Source organism: Rhamphochromis sp. 'chilingali' (genome assembly GCF_963969265.1).
Source record: "Rhamphochromis sp. 'chilingali' genome assembly, chromosome: 20".
Classification (NCBI taxonomy): Eukaryota; Metazoa; Chordata; class Actinopteri; order Cichliformes; family Cichlidae; genus Rhamphochromis; species Rhamphochromis sp. 'chilingali'.
In genome coordinates this window covers 15,591,913-15,604,115 of record NC_137947.1, presented here as the reverse complement: position 1 = coordinate 15,604,115, position 12,203 = coordinate 15,591,913, and the positions used below count along the sequence as shown (strand labels likewise).

At 42.9% G+C, this 12,203-nt stretch overlaps 1 protein-coding gene across 3 annotated transcripts in view; it reads right to left on the bottom strand.

Annotated features, from left to right (window-relative positions):
• Window positions 1-12,203, bottom strand: part of LOC308387920 (A-type potassium channel modulatory protein KCNIP2-like) — a 130,042-nt gene that overhangs the window by 45,218 nt on the left and 72,621 nt on the right. The gene's annotated exons all lie outside the window — the stretch shown is intronic.

Below are 12,203 nucleotides of genomic sequence, written 5' to 3'. Positions count from 1 at the left end.
GATGTTTCACACCTTTCTCATGAGGGGGAAAAAGTGGTGGATGGGATGAGTGGAGGAGAGGTTGAGGGTGAGGCAAAAAGCGAGCTCGTGAGAGGACACATGCAGAGACAGCTCTTACTACACAAAAAGTGAAGGATTGAGGGAGACACGGCTAACACCTAAAATCCCCACTGGTGCAGCACACTGATCTACAAGAAGCTGAAGATCAACAGGCCACGCTGCACCAGATAATAGTCTTCCTCACAGAGATGAGGGATGACAGGAGCAGCCTTATGGACCGTACCATCCAATTAAGAAACAGTGCATTAGCTTAGGGCAAAAACTGAAATTTAATCACATGTCAGTTCCTGCTTCTCATCTTTACGGTCAAATCTCAAGAGAAAGTTTCAGAGCTGATCAGAGGTGAGAAAACTCATAACCTACTCTGAATTATGCTGGGAGTGGATATCGAGGAGAGAAATGCAGATGGTACATCACCTGACAGGCAGAGCACTGACTTAATCAACGTTTGACGGAGCGAAATGTGAACAGCATGGAGCAGATTAGGGCTAAAACAGGGGGACGGGTGCCAGTAAAAACAAAGGATAAGGAAGCAAGCAACAGATACACAGAGGGATTATTCGGCATACACAGAGAGCACAAATAACTACAAACCAACTGTCGCTTTTCCTTTAATAACTTGATCTGGAATGCCACTGCATGTGCATATAATTGGCAGCACGTGTAAAACAGAAATGTAATTTTTAAATATAGCTACTCAAAAGGGAACTTTTTTTTCTGCACGTGTTTTGACCTTGAACTTCCACAAGGAGTTTATTTTTAGGCCACCGTTTAATCTCCTTCCTGAATCTGCAAGTCAGGAGGTGTCAACAGCAGACAGAAACAGAAGCGAATAATCAGCACAAGCAAGTGAGAATTTTCACGTCTGGCGACAAAACGAGCCTGATCTTAAAACGGGTGCGATTGCTGAGATGTGATAGAATATGTTCTTTCTTTTTTTACATTTCCTATTTACCCCTTATGATTTTTGTCGCTGTCTATCTTTCTTCCATCTCACTTTCTTACAGACCTTTTTTTTCCAGTCAAATGACAAAAACACTTCTCACACCATGCACAGCAGTGAGTAAAATAATAATACCCTAAATGAAGTGGGACAAAATCTTGGCAGGGTCTGGATGCATCTCTTTGTTTCTGCCCCACAAGTTATGTCTTCTGAGATCTGATGCTTAAGCACTACTTCCTGCCGCGTTTTCGTATTACCTATTATATGAGACACGACCATGCTCTGCTTGGCAGAGGGGCTCCTTCACCCCACAGTTAAGCACACTGTTACGGCCCTAGCTGGGCCTCCTGATACTGCCCTTGTGTGGGCGTGGTGTTTTTCTCCGCCTCCTCCTCTTTTGCTCCACCCCCCGTCTCTCTCTTGCTCTTCTCTCTCCCCAGGACACAGCTGCTGCTCATTGGACTCATTTACCACCTGGGCCCAGTCAGCAATCACCTCTCGGAGGTCATATAAGCTGGGGATGAGCTGTGAGCAGGGTGTGGGGTGTTCTCTGGTGTCTCTGCGTTGTGTGTGGTTAGCCTGCTCAAAGTGTGGAGTTGTGGAAACAGCATAGCTGCTTTGCGTGAGTAGTGTGGGCTTGTGGGCCTTGGCAGCAGTAAAGCCAGCTGCTGATAGTGACAGGGTGAGCTTGTGGGCCCCTGGAAGTACCTCCTCGTGGTGTGGAGTTTTTGTTTGGTTGTTGTGTTCTTTGTTGTTGCAACCCTTTTTCTCTTTTTCCAAGTGTTATTGGTAAAACGGTGTTGCCGGCTCTTTATGTTAAGATGATCTATAATAAAGACTATTTTATTTACTGAAAACACTGGTCTGTTTTCCTTTCATTCTGTTCTGGACTCATTTGTTACTGGTCCCCTCACTCACATGCCTAGACCCTTTCGGGGGGAACGTAACAAAGTGGGGGCTCGTCCGGGATATGACTGGAAGGAACAGCAATTGAGTTTTAGTGAGTTGTTTGCCGGTGGCTTGTTTAGTTGTATTGTATCTGCTGCGCTCTCTCTCCAGTTAGCAAAGGGGAGTGTCTAGCTGAGCGTAAGCTCCTCCTTCAGGCACTCATTTTTTATTTTTCCTTTATTATTTTCGGAGTAATCCCGGGTGGGGATTAGTTCCCTGTCGGGGGTAGGCTTGTCGGTGCTTTGTGCACTTGACGCTTAGCCTTTAAAGTTGCCTCGAGCCTGGTACACTCCAGAAGCTAACTAGGCTAAGATTTTAGTAGGCAGGTCTGGGGAGAGGGTTGGCGGTATTTTTATTTATTGGTTAACCTGTGGCCACGCTTTTCCCGCCTGTTTCTCATTTGTGTATTGGAGGTGGTGCTTCTTTGTTGTTATTGTTAGCCTCAGGTAGTTTTTGTTTTAGAGTCAATGGCTACCTTTGATATTGCAGTGTTTAAGGGTGAGCGTGGTGCAGCGTCTCAGCCCGTTCTGCAGGCGCCAGCTCAAGCTGTAGGTCCATTGGTGTCGACACCTGTTGATCAGGGGCTGCCTGAGAACAAACCCATGACAGTGCCTCGCTTCGAACCCCTCTCCATTGAATCAAGTGAAGGCTCGAAGCTGGATGCTAAGCTCCGTGTCCGTCTGGCTCGTCTCCAGCTGGAGAAGGAGCAGCGTGAGAGAGAGTTCCAGCTGAAAAGGGAGCTAGAGCTTAGGCGTTTGGACGCGGAACTGGCTAGGGCTAGGGAGGTCGAATTGAGGAAGGTGGAGGTGGAGGCAGAGACAGCTGTGAGGTTGCGACAGCTGGAACTCCGGCAGGTTTCCCTTCCTCCGACCGCCTCCATTCGTCAGGCCGACACCTCGTTTGACGTAGGGAAAAACAGTCGTCTGGTTCCGATGTTCCGTGACACTGAGGTCGATAGCTACTTCGAGTCGTTTGAACGAATAGCCACGGCCTTGCACTGGCCACGGGATTCATGGGCCATTTTGCTCCAATGTAAGCTGGCGGGTAAGGCTCAAGAAGTTTGTTCCTCGTTGTCAGCTGAGGACAGCTTGGACTATGACAAGCTGAAAAGGGCTATCCTGCTGGCCTATGAGCTGGTCCCAGAAGCCTATAGGCAGCGTTTCCGGGGGTTGAGAAGAGGTCAGGGTCAGTCCTATCTTGATTTCGCCAGGGAAAAAGGTGTTCTTTTCGATCGGTGGTGTGCGGCCTGCAAAGCCACTGACCTGGCTTCGATCCGGGAACTAATGCTCATAGAGGAATTTAAGAACTGCATTGCTGAGTGCATCGCGGTATATATTAATGAACAGAAGGTTTCCTCGCTACAGCAGGCTGCGACGCTGGCTGATGAGTTCGCGCTCGTCCATAAAACCAGTGTCAGTAGGTATGACCGGCGCGATGCCCCAGTGAAGGTTAGTGATGTGCCAGCTACACAGTACCGAAAGGGTGAGGTACTTGTGTCCCATTCCAGTGTGAAACGAAAGTGTTTTTTTTTGTTTAAAGTCTGGCCATTTAATAGCAAATTGTGGAGCCTACAAACAGAAACAGTCAGTCTTGAGAGTTAGGAGTGTGCCAGCTAACAAAGCCGATACAGGCGTGGTTTCAAGAGCCAAAACAAAGCTCTGTTTCTTCTGCCACAAACCTGGCCACCTGGTTGCTCACTGTTTGAAAGCAAACTCAAAGCAAAATCGATCTGCTTTCAAAAGAGTGAACTGTGGTTCACAAACCGACAAAGTTGCCAGTCCTAGGCAACAGTTGGAGCATAATTGCTCAGTGGTGTCATTTGGTCACTGTCAGAGATCAACTAATTGTAATCTGCCACCTGATGACGGTCTCTCGGGTCCAGATGACCTACAGTGTGATAGATTGTGTGTGACACAACCATTTCAACCTGCACCTCTGGCTAACCAGCATGCCTTTTGCCATGACCTAGCGAAGAAGCGTCAGAGAAGTGTTGCTGTAAGGCCTTCTAGCTGCCTGATGGGTTCTCCATATGTGATGGCTCAAAAAACATTTGGCTGTCATTTGGGACACTATGTTGAGGGACTTGAGCCAACCCCGTGCAGTGTTTTCAACCCATCAAAAAGGTCTTGGCAGATTCGGCAGGGTATGCCTAACCGTTATTATGGTGGATGGTAGGTGATATGTTTAAAAGCTGGGTAGGACGTTCTATGACAAACCACTGGTTTGTAATTATGGGAGGGGGTGTTACGGCCCTAGCTGGGCCTCCTGATACTGCCCTTGTGTGGGCGTGGTGTTTTTCTCCGCCTCCTCCTCTTTTGCTCCACCCCCCCGTCTCTCTCTTGCTCTTCTCTCTCCCCAGGACACAGCTGCTGCTCATTGGACTCATTTACCACCTGGGCCCAGTCAGCAATCACCTCTCGGAGGTCATATAAGCTGGGGATGAGCTGTGAGCAGGGTGTGGGGTGTTCTCTGGTGTCTCTGCGTTGTGTGTGGTTAGCCTGCTCAAAGTGTGGAGTTGTGGAAACAGCATAGCTGCTTTGCGTGAGTAGTGTGGGCTTGTGGGCCTTGGCAGCAGTAAAGCCAGCTGCTGATAGTGACAGGGTGAGCTTGTGGGCCCCTGGAAGTACCTCCTCGTGGTGTGGAGTTTTTGTTTGGTTGTTGTGTTCTTTGTTGTTGCAACCCTTTTTCTCTTTTTCCAAGTGTTATTGGTAAAACGGCGTTGCCGGCTCTTTATGTTAAGATGATCTATAATAAAGACTATTTTATTTACTGAAAACACTGGTCTGTTTTCCTTTCATTCTGTTCTGGACTCATTTGTTACTGGTCCCCTCACTCACATGCCTAGACCCTTTCGGGGGGAACGTAACACACACAAACAAGGGACTTTAGCTTGGAGTAAGATATACTTGTAGTAATGAGCAATTCCCTTCCCACTGTGAGTGCCATTACCACACACTGTAATATGACTTAATGCTCTATATACACATAAATATAGCAACGCTAAACCCCCTAGAAGCACGTGTCATAATTTGCCATCATAGGGAGCCCATGGTGTTATTTATTATGTCTAAAAGTGACACACTGTGTCAATTTTTTATCAAAAGTTGGGGAAAGTGATGGACACGAGTGTAGCGACATTTTTCAAAGACAAGAGGGATGGTGTTAAACGTATAAGGTACAAATTCAAACCAAAAACTCGCATACTTCTCATCTAATCAGCATGCTGAGCAGTTATGACGCTTAAGCATTTAAGTGTTGACTACTGGCTATAGTGGCTGCAAACAAGTCAGCCCGTGCAACTGCATGCACATGGCCTGCTACCAGAATAACAGTATTATAGTTTTCATAATAAAATAAAGAATGCATTGAAATTCAGCACCATTGCATGCACACAAATACACATGAAGCAATGCCAAAGCTCACACCGAGCATATTTTATTCATAAGTGAAAGGTTGATAACAAAATCTCTTTGGTCATGGCCACAAGTGGGTTGCAAAGAGAATCAGCTTCAAGGTATGAGAGCTGAAAAACAGAGTGTAAAGAAACGTGTGTGTGTGTGTGTGTGTGTTTCTCTAGGCATGCATATTTATGCACGTTCTCTTGGCGTAGAACTATGCATGCCCCTGCAAGGAAAAAAAAGGCGGAAGTGGCACGTAGAGGAAGAAAATCAGACGTTATTAATTAGACAGTACAAAGTTGTAATGGCTTTTCAAGGAAGATTAACACCAAGTTTCATTTGGAAAAATGTCAGAGCCCCTAACAAATGACTCATACTCTGGAAAAGGAAATGAATGTGACTATTTCTTGGTCACATTCATTGCACAGGATGCACAGGAAGTCCTTGTGAAAGTCTCCTGTAGTAAGAAAGGTGCAGTGGTGGAGAATGCAGTGTATGACATTAATAAGTTACAGGAAACTGGTGTTTGCATGCGTATGATCTTGATCACCTAAAGAGAATTAATTTGCAGCAAGGTGAGGTATGTGTTGCTCCTCAGCACACCAAACACATTAATCTTCAGACATGAAATATTGATTTAGGGCTGTTTATTACAACCTCAGGCAATTTACAAGTCAAAACATTGTGTTTGTGTACAGTTACTGTGGAGTAAAGCTGTTAGTGGGCAAGAAGTCATTTTTTAATTTGATGGGAACAAATTTGTTGTTTAGCTGAAACAGAACGACAATGCCTTCAGCTACAATTGAATGTATTCCTGTAAACAAGCTGAAAATACACTGATAACTAAGACAAAGTAGGTTGTTTAACAGTGTGATCAGTGAGCTATTGATCAGGCAATAGATCTGGACACAAGGCAATAGATCTAAAGAGTTTTTTTCTTATTTTAGAGAACACACAGCTATTGGTACAAATGACAAAATAAAAGCTTAAGGATTTTCTTCTTCACTCTAAATGGCCATCACACAGGGATTCGTCACTGTACACAGTATTTTCTTGTCATCTCTAGCTACTCACTACTTCTTCACAAACCAACACATTTGCCTTATTTTAGTATTCTACATCATATATTAATTTTACTAAACTGTACACCAAGCTGTAGTGAATACAACTCTCTGGTCTTTGCAGGTATTATGTGAAACAGTTGCACAGATCTAGAGGCTGGTAACCTCTGCACCCAAACCTCCTTGTGATTGTTTTAGTTGTAAGCAGATTGCCGTGGTCTCCTATAGGTTGCATGGAAGACACGGACTTATCTGGAAACACTAGCGATTTCCTCTTCAAGTTGAAGTGAAACATAAAAAAGTGTAATGCCAAACTTTTGTAGGCCAATGGTCTCCCTTTCTGAGTTGCATCATACCATCCAGAGAGTAAATTTAACTAAATGATCTTGCATAAAAGTTAGATTTGCAGACAAGTCTTCCATGTAAATTAATGACAACCTACTAATGACCAAATCAATTTGCCTGTAGGTGTTTTGGTACCTACATGCATACCTCAACTTCTTGCTAGCAACTGCCAATCTCTCAATCAGCTGGTTGCAGAATATACAATTTTCCTTAGTAACTGGTGGTTATAGCAACTGGGGTCAGTAACTGGTCTCTAATCTTGAGCGAACTACTAGGAACCTCCAGAACTGTGCGTTCCTGTCATGTAATAAACACAATGACATTGTGTGGGTACTCCTTATCTTGAGACCTCCGGGGCTATCCTGTGGGACAACAAAAGGTGGGACAACACATTATCCAAAGCTGCACTTTGGATAATGTGGGTTGTATGGTGACACCTCTGTGGATTTGGCTTGTTGGAAAACATAATGTGAAATCTCAGTCACATAGTGATCCAGTTGAATTTGAAGGCCATCTCACGCCATCTTCTTGTCTATAAGAATCTTTAGGTTGCTGATAAACAGGGATGAGAATTAATAAGAACTTAGATTCCGATTCCATGATCAATGTCACTTATTGATTTGTTTCCTTTTTGACTCTCTTATGAATTCTCATTGGGTTCTCATAGGCTCTGCTCACCCCCATGTCTAAGCAGCATATCAAAGACATTACAATTATGCAAATTAACTGCATGCTGTGCGGTCAAATGTTTGTGCATGTTGGAGGTATTTCCCCACTTTACAAGAAAAAAATCATGTGAATGGGATTCCTTAATGTATGCATTTTTATTAGGTGGCGCAAACAGGTTAGATAGTATTTAAAACATTTTAATTTCACTAAACAACCCTTGTCCCACTATTTGATAAAGGAACACAAACAAAGCTCTGGGGAAGAAGAGGAGAAAAGGAAACACAGAAACACACGGACACATACACACACACTAGAATGGCCTTGTTTACCTTGGAGAAGCTAATGAAACAAGCTAATTAGTGGGAAACGTGGAGTTAAAATGGAGGGTGATTAAAAATGACTGTCATCACTAATGCATACACCAGCAAGGGCTAACAACCAGAGGTGTGGACTCGAGTCACATGACTTGGACTCGAGTCAGACTCGAGTCATTAATTTTATGACTTTAGACTTGACTTGAAAAAATGTTCTAAGACTTGTGACTTGACTTGGACTTTTACACCAATGACTTGGGACTTGAATTGGACTTGAACCGGTTTACTTGAAAAGACTTGATATTTTACCCCAAATATAAAATTTAACATGCATATTATATAGAGATTGAAAATGTGACGTCATTCACGGGTAGAACCGCAAAGGATTCTGGGAACTCGTGGCAAGCGGTACTAGCGCACGCAGGCTTTCAATTAAAATCAGTTACACAGCGATAAAAAGAAACACAAAAATGTCAAGAAGCTGTTGTATTATTAACTGCAATAGCCGGTCGCATGACAGCCACGGGAAGCCGACGGGTAAAGAGATCGGTTGTTATCGGATTACGTCATTGAAGAGAAATTGTTCAAGACATGTTTCCGAAGTAACAAAGACGCGACGGGTGGCCTGGATTGCAGCCATTCAAAGATCAAATATAACGTCCCAGAACACTCCAGCTCACAGGTTAGTCTGCTCCAAGCATTTACACGAAGGTCAGTGTTTTTTAGTAGTTAATACGTCATTTTCATAACATAATTAGTGATATAGGTTACAAGCAAGTCTGGCGCTGAACAGAAATTGTCGCGCTATGCTCCTTTGTTTATTGTGCATAAACAGTGAATTGTCCTGACACAATATTGCGTTTCGCTTCTGTTATTATGGTACATTGACAAAAACATATACGTTTATTCACAGGATAAAACAGGTTTTTTGTATCACTAATTGCCCAGTACGATTACAGCATACAATATTGTTGTCACTGCTACATTTCTGTGATGCTACCAGAAATTATTTCCACTGCTAATTAATTACCGTTGAGCTCAAAGGTCCTATTAATAAACGGTTAAGGAATGTGTATTTATGACGACAATTTGTGAGGCTGGTAAACTTATGATACGTACTGTTGTGATATTTTGATACTACGGTTAGCATTTACAGGATATTGTTTTGTAGTAATATTATACAGGAGAACTGTTACTCAATAAGGCCCATTTACTAGTTGTTTTTCTCTTTCTCTCTGACCCATGTATTGATGTGTAAGACTCACAGGCTGGTACCCCAAGGTCGAAAATACCACAGAGACGAGACCACTTCCTTACTCCCATCCTCCCTTCCTTATGATTTAGAAAAGAGCTTGTTAAAGGCCAGGTGGTTCGTTTCAGAATTCACTAATGAAAGAACTCTGTATTCTATGTCTAGGAGTGTATTTTGCTGGGATGATCATAAATTGTAGCTGAACTGATAAACTACACAAAGGATACTTCTTTGCTCACAAGGCAGGAAGACGTTTCCTTATTTGGTCTGTACCGGTTTGAACTGAGAACCTGCTGACACACGAACCTTTTTTTCCTCTATATAAGCTGTTATGTACTAAATAAACCTTTGAGTCGATTTGGGAAGGCAACCTGAAGCAGTCTGTGTTTCCTTGTTCTCCCAAGCTACTCCCGACGTCGTAACTAACCCAGCTGAGCGGCATACCTGAGTGTTACTTTGAATAATTAGGAATCTTATAAGGAAAGGACAAAACTCTGCTTATCGGTGCTCACGCCTTGGAGGGAAACCGGGACGGAGATTTTCTCTTCACGTACGATGGTCTTTACTTTCTACACGGTGCATTTCAAGGTCCTGCACCCATCCGTCGGTAAACTGTACCTGGACTTGTTGCAGTGACCTGAAGTTACTAAACTTCATGAGTGTATGCACTCACTCCAAGAACCGTATGATTATAAATATGCATATAAATATGCTACGATGAGATAGCTGACTTCATCTAACTAGCAAATGTTGTCCAGGCTACGTTGGTGATACAGTTTTTTTTAATGTGTATGATATTTTTGTCATGCGATTTTAAAGCCGGTCCTACAACCGCATCCAAGAATAACATGCAGCTTATCTCAGAACTGTCGGTGAAAATTATTCTTGGAGCTAGGTTTAATTGAGCTGCATTTTAAAGAGGTGCAATTTCACAATTTGTGTATATTTTCTAAGTTCACTATTTTGTCATGTGTTGAGAAAAACACAGATTTTAAAATTACATGGTCTAATATTTACATTTAGCATATAACTGCAACATTATTTTTTCTTTTGTTTTTTTTTTAAAGACTCGAAAGGACTTGAAATTCAAAGTTTCAGACTTGTGACTTGACTCGGACTTTTACACCAGTGACTTGAGACTCGACTCTGACTTGCCTGACATTACTTGAGACTTGACTTGAGACTTGAGGATAAAGACTTGAGACTTACTTGAGACTTGCAAAACAATGACTTGGTCCCACCTCTGCTAACAACACACAATCAGCATCCTGACCCTTGTGTAGGCCTGTGGTTGAAGAGGCGCAGGACTGTGATTAATTGACAGAACTAATTATAGACACATGAGTCTTTTCAGAAACATGCTGTGTGCTACCAGTAAGGGTATGAGCACGTAAAAAAATTAAAGTTTTTTCATACATGGTCCAGCAAACTTATTCACTGAGGTGGAATAAAAACACCTATTAACCAGGGGCTTTCTTAATGTCATCAGTCCTTTTCTGCATAAGTTAAATCGCTGCTAGGTTCATACACAGTTTGATGGCAGTGCAAAATCTGTCTCTCCATGCCTGACTTAAATGGCGTGTCCCTCAGCACCTTGGCACAGCCAAAAATGCTACAATGCCCAAATACCAAACTATGAATGGCCTTGATGAAATCCCAATGTAGCACAGCCATTATACAGTTCAGCCCTTTCTGGCTCCCACTGCAATGAAGCAGACATCTCTCTTTTTCTCTCTCTCTCTCCCCCATTGGAACAGACACGCAGGAGCCAGTAGTCATGGTAACTCCATTCTGAGTAAACTTAAGGATGTGTATGCACACACACGCACGCACGCACACACACACACACACACACACACACACACACACACACACACACCAATTTTAATAAATACTTCATAGATGGGAGCGAATGTGCTTTGATGCTGCAGTAGCTAGTTAGCTGGTTAAATAGTTAGTAGCTTATTTTGCCAGCAGACTGTCAAACTGCATTATTTCCTAAAGTTGCTCTGTTTCTGTTTGTGCCTGTTTCAGGGTGCATGCACCAAACACATGTCTATGTCCGGACAAGGTATGAATATCAATGAGTACAATTATTCCAACCTTTTCATAACAAGGATGTATATGGAAAAAAATAGGCACTTAAACGAGATTTGTTTCATTCCTTCAAACATTGTCACACCACTCTGCAAAGCCCTAGTGAGTCTATGAGGGTAGTGTATGAGTCTGATTATCTGTTTACACATGGGAAGGGAATGTGGGTATGGGCTTGGAATGGTTACCACTTTTGCTGCTTGAGCCCATGATGGCTTTGTTTTTCTGACCATTGCCCCTAAATTGTATTTTGGTCCATGTAGTAATTTCATTTTTTATAAACTCTGGTGGTAGTCTCCTTTAACGTTGCGTCTTATGAGTTTAATTTTAGCAACAAAAAGTGAATGTTTGTGCATGACTGCTGGAACAATACAAAGTTTGATGTAGTGCCTGTGCTGTAGTGCTTTGTTGCTAATTACTTTAATTACTTTAGTAGTGACTTTTTTTTCTTGTCGTCAACACATCCCAAGAAAACATCAAAATCACCAACGTGTTAGTCCATCTGTCATTGCTTTTCTAGTTCCCAGCAATCTCTGTGCCATTCATCCCCAAGCTTGTTTGTGCAAACTCAAAGGCGCAAACAGTATAATTAACGGCCACTACAGAAACTTTTACTATAATATTTGGGCCTCCAGCTGAGGACGTCAAGCAGACAACCAAGTAACAACCAGGTAACATTGCAGACACTGGCACAAGCTTTTTTTTTCTGATGATGTAATCTTTTGCATAGACATTTATACAGCAATTATTAAACCTCAGAGTGTTTATTGGGAAGCATCCCTCAAAATCTTTATCAGCACAAATATTTGTGCTGATAGTGTCATTTCCAGCAGAGTGTTTTTGTTGTGATGAACACACACTCACACATGGGTTACAACATGTGCATTTATATGTCTGCGCTTTCTCCACGCATGATAAGCGGCTGCATTCAGATCACGAACATGAAGCTCTGCAGTTGTCAAAGTCTGAAGAGATAACGAGGAGAAAAAGCAGAGGTGGAGATGAGCAACCCTGATGTCAAATTAGCATTCACACACTGCTCTATTGACAAGGTCATCTAAACACAGCTTTACCTCCACCCTCAGGATCAACTGCTGGGATTCAATAGAACCACCCTAC